The sequence below is a fragment of the Schistocerca piceifrons genome, unplaced genomic scaffold (assembly GCF_021461385.2).
Source record: "Schistocerca piceifrons isolate TAMUIC-IGC-003096 unplaced genomic scaffold, iqSchPice1.1 HiC_scaffold_951, whole genome shotgun sequence".
Taxonomy (NCBI): Eukaryota; Metazoa; Arthropoda; class Insecta; order Orthoptera; family Acrididae; genus Schistocerca; species Schistocerca piceifrons.
In genome coordinates this window covers 170001-175000 of record NW_025729225.1, presented here as the reverse complement: position 1 = coordinate 175000, position 5000 = coordinate 170001, and the positions used below count along the sequence as shown (strand labels likewise).

At 52.8% G+C, this 5000-nt stretch overlaps 1 non-coding gene across 1 annotated transcript in view; it reads left to right on the top strand.

The window, feature by feature from the left end:
- Positions 1-3284: 3284 nt before the first annotated feature.
- LOC124773335 overlaps positions 3285-5000 on the top strand; it is a 1909-nt gene continuing 193 nt past the window's right edge. Inside the window, exon 1 of the ribosomal RNA XR_007014603.1 lies at positions 3285-5000. This exon is cut by the window's right edge and continues 193 nt beyond it. This is a non-coding gene — a ribosomal RNA (small subunit ribosomal RNA).

The window sequence follows — 5000 nt, the reverse complement described above, 5'->3', positions numbered from 1 at the left end:
AACATCACAATAGTACCTCCTGTCACAGCGCACAAACAATGACATGAGTCAAAGACACAGGTCTCACACAAGCATAGAATTGGAGCGCCGCCTCTAATAAGCCAAAGGTGCATCCTGACGTGACAAATCTGATCATGTCACAAGCATTCACTTACTATAATCACTATCAACGAACCTGCCGCCCCCGCCCCCCCCCCCCCTACACCTTTCCTTACAACAACGTGTAACCTAACCTAACCTAACCTAACCTATGTTGTACCTTAACCTAACCTATGTTGTACCTTAACCTAACCTATGTTGTACCTTAACCTAACCTATGTTGTACCTTAACCTAACCTATGTTGTACCTTAACCTAACCTATGTTGTACCTTAACCTAACCTATGTTGTACCTTAACCTAACCTATGTTGTACCTTAACCTAACCTATGTTGTACCTTAACCTAACCTATGTTGTACCTTAACCTAACCTATGTTGTACCTTAACCTAACCTATGTTGTACCTTAACCTAACCTATGTTGTACCTTAACCTAACCTATGTTGTACCTTAACCTAACCTATGTTGTACCTTAACCTAACCCATGTTGTACCTTAACCTAACCCATGTTGTACCTTAACCTAACCCATGTTGTACCTTAACCTAACCCATGTTGTACCTTAACCTAACCCATGTTGTACCTTAACCTAACCCATGTTGTACCTTAACCTAACCCATGTTGTACCTTAACCTAACCCATGTTGTACCTTAACCTAACCCATGTTGTACCTTAACCTAACCCATGTTGTACCTTAACCTAACCCATGTTGTGCCTTAACCTAACCCATGTTGTGCCTTAACCTAACCCATGTTGTGCCTTAACCTAACTCATGTTGTGCCTTAACCTAACCCATGTTGTGCCTTAACCTAACCCACGTTGTGCCTTAACCTAACCCACGTTGTGCCTTAACCTAACCCACGTTGTGCCTTAACCTAACCCATGTTGTGCCTTAACCTAACCCATGTTGTGCCTTAACCTAACCCATGTTGTGCCTTAACCTAACCCATGTTGTGCCTTAACCTAACCCATGTTGTGCCTTAACCTAACCCATGTTGTGCCTTAACCTAACCCATGTTGTGCCTTAACCTAACCCACGTTGTGCCTTAACCTAACCCACGTTGTGCCTTAACCTAACCCACGTTGTGCCTTAACCTAACCCATGTTGTGCCTTAACCTAACCCATGTTGTGCCTTAACCTAACCCATGTTGTGCCTTAACCTAACCCATGTTGTGCCTTAACCTAACCCACGTTGTGCCTTAACCTAACCCACGTTGTGCCTTAACCTAACCCACGTTGTGCCTTAACCTAACCCACGTTGTGCCTTAACCTAACCCACGTTGTGCCTTAACCTAACCCACGTTGTGCCTTAACCTAACCCACGTTGTCCCCTAAAGTAACCCACGTTGTCCCCTAACGTAACCCACGTTGTCCCCTAACGTAACCCATGTTGTCGCCTAAACCTGCTCTGTAATTGTTATACGACTCGTTCAATTAGTGTAGTGTTGCCCACCCGCAACCCTCGCAATATAGTTCGCTACTCGCACTGCCCGCTCCCCTGTGTATCGCTTCATGTTAAACACCTTGCAAGTCTTGCTGACTTTCCACATGCTCCTGCTGTACACTGTAATGTGGATGGCAGCAGGACGTACATGCCGCCCCTCCCCACGTCCCCACCTTGCCCCCCTGCCTTCGCAAGCTGGTTGGTGAGAAGTTTGCATGTTCAATGCCCTTCGCATGCGACGTACTCAGGCTACGTTGTGGTGCGGCCTGTGTCAACCGTCCGCTAATGTCGTACGCGTAAACCACAATCTGTACTGCACATTCGTCCTTATGTACCGAATGATACATCGTGGCACATGTGTGACCGTACAACGACTGCGCCCAAAAACGGCGGACCATACAGTGCAAATATTGTGCACGCAGCTACGTGTCGTCTCCCTATGAGAGCTGGATTGCAGTGTGGTACGCCATAGAGACGTGTGGGAGGAACGGACGCCGTGGATGGCGATCAGCATGAGCTGTCTGTTGATGTATTCGGACCTAGTCGTCTCTCCTCACACACCGTGATGGCATGGTGCACCGCGTTCCATATCTGCGACATGCTACAGAGGCCGGTTGACAGTCGTTCGAGCAATGGACATCGCATACGTACGGGGGCCACCTTCCACGTATTGTCTAGGCGTGCACATTTTGTTGCGTGTATGTGGGCAGACGTAGTGTGGCGTGACACCTGACACAGGCATGCAATAATCGTTGAAGTTGCAAATGGCGATGGACGCCTGCGTTTTCTGGTGAAGTTACGCAAATGAACAAATGGTAACCTGTTGTGGTGCGGTTGTTCTCGCTAGGGGTGAATCGGTGATGGCGACGATAGGTTGAGGTACGAACCGGTTGTTCCAGCGATACCCACCATGCCGACGAAACTGAACGGCATCTGGGTGTGAAGCGATACGCGGCGGTGGCTGGGTGGGACCGTCCCCGGCCGGTGAGGGGGCGCCTCCCGGCGTGCTGGCCGCGCGGTGCGTGGGCGCACGCGCTACAGCCGGCTGGTGGGGGCGGCCAGTGGCAGGCGCGCCGGCCGACGGACGCGGCAGGCGTCGCAGCTGCGCGCCGGCGCACCCTGCGCGCGGCGCCGTGCGGCCAAAGTAGGTCCTCGCGGGCCCGGTGCGAAGCGCGGTGGACATCTTCAGTGTGCTGGTCCGATTGAGGACTGTGTGCGTTGAGGATGCGCCGCCGCCCGGCGCTCGGCGCCGCGACGCCGTCTGCTGCTCGGTCGCCCCAGCGGTTCTCGCTGGTGGTTTGTATCGCAGCTGTGCGGATGTGTTGGCGCGTGCGCTGTGCTGGGAGAGTTCGCTTCGGCACCCAAGTGGGGCTTTTGTCCTTCTGTGGCGCTGGCGTTGGAGCTGCCGGTCACCGTAGGTGGCGCGTGTTGTCTCCCGCCGGCAATGCCACGACAGCACGCTCCCGGGCCTCTGTCGGCAGCGGCAAGCTCAGTTGGGAGCACGGGTGGTCGCACCGAAAGCGTCTACTCGCCTAACTCCGGGCGATTGCGCCTCTCTCGAACCCGACCAAGTACTTGGGACGGCGCTGCGCGCCGCCGGGACCTGAGAGGGTTTCGAGGTGTATTGTGCAGGGGAGCTCAGCCTCCTCCTGTTTGCAGAATGATTGAGCGGACGCTTGCGTGTTCGCGCGGGCCCCCGGGACACACTCCCGGGCGGCCGGCTGCTCAGCTCTAGTTGACGCAGCTCCCTGGTTGATCCTGCCAGTAGTCATATGCTTGTCTCAAAGATTAAGCCATGCATGTCTCAGTACAAGCCGCATTAAGGTGAAACCGCGAATGGCTCATTAAATCAGTTATGGTTCCTTAGATCGTACCCACGTTACTTGGATAACTGTGGTAATTCTAGAGCTAATACATGCAAACAGAGTCCCGACCAGAGATGGAAGGGACGCTTTTATTAGATCAAAACCAATCGGTCGGCTCGTCCGGTCCGTTTGCCTTGGTGACTCTGAATAACTTTGGGCTGATCGCACGGTCCTCGTACCGGCGACGCATCTTTCAAATGTCTGCCTTATCAACTGTCGATGGTAGGTTCTGCGCCTACCATGGTTGTAACGGGTAACGGGGAATCAGGGTTCGATTCCGGAGAGGGAGCCTGAGAAACGGCTACCACATCCAAGGAAGGCAGCAGGCGCGCAAATTACCCACTCCCGGCACGGGGAGGTAGTGACGAAAAATAACGATACGGGACTCATCCGAGGCCCCGTAATCGGAATGAGTACACTTTAAATCCTTTAACGAGTATCTATTGGAGGGCAAGTCTGGTGCCAGCAGCCGCGGTAATTCCAGCTCCAATAGCGTATATTAAAGTTGTTGCGGTTAAAAAGCTCGTAGTTGGATTTGTGTCCCACGCTGTTGGTTCACCGCCCGTCGGTGTTTAACTGGCATGTATCGTGGGACGTCCTGCCGGTGGGGCGAGCCGAAGGCGTGCGACCGCCTCGTGCGTGCTCGTGCGTCCCGAGGCGGACCCCGTTGAAATCCTACCAGGGTGCTCTTTATTGAGTGTCTCGGTGGGCCGGCACGTTTACTTTGAACAAATTAGAGTGCTTAAAGCAGGCAAGCCCGCCTGAATACTGTGTGCATGGAATAATGGAATAGGACCTCGGTTCTATTTTGTTGGTTTTCGGAACCCGAGGTAATGATTAATAGGGACAGGCGGGGGCATTCGTATTGCGACGTTAGAGGTGAAATTCTTGGATCGTCGCAAGACGAACAGAAGCGAAAGCATTTGCCAAGTATGTTTTCATTAATCAAGAACGAAAGTTAGAGGTTCGAAGGCGATCAGATACCGCCCTAGTTCTAACCATAAACGATGCCAGCCAGCGATCCGCCGCAGTTCCTCCGATGACTCGGCGGGCAGCCTCCGGGAAACCAAAGCTTTTGGGTTCCGGGGGAAGTATGGTTGCAAAGCTGAAACTTAAAGGAATTGACGGAAGGGCACCACCAGGAGTGGAGCCTGCGGCTTAATTTGACTCAACACGGGAAACCTCACCAGGCCCGGACACCGGAAGGATTGACAGATTGATAGCTCTTTCTTGATTCGGTGGGTGGTGGTGCATGGCCGTTCTTAGTTGGTGGAGCGATTTGTCTGGTTAATTCCGATAACGAACGAGACTCTAGCCTGCTAACTAGTCGCGTGACATCCTTCGTGCTGTCAGCGATTACTTTTCTTCTTAGAGGGACAGGCGGCTTCTAGCCGCACGAGATTGAGCAATAACAGGTCTGTGATGCCCTTAGATGTTCTGGGCCGCACGCGCGCTACACTGAAGGAATCAGCGTGTCTTCCTAGGCCGAAAGGTCGGGGTAACCCGCTGAACCTCCTTCGTGCTAGGGATTGGGGCTTGCAATTGTTCCCCATGAACGAGGAATTCCCAGTAAGCGCGAGTCATAAGCTCGCGTTG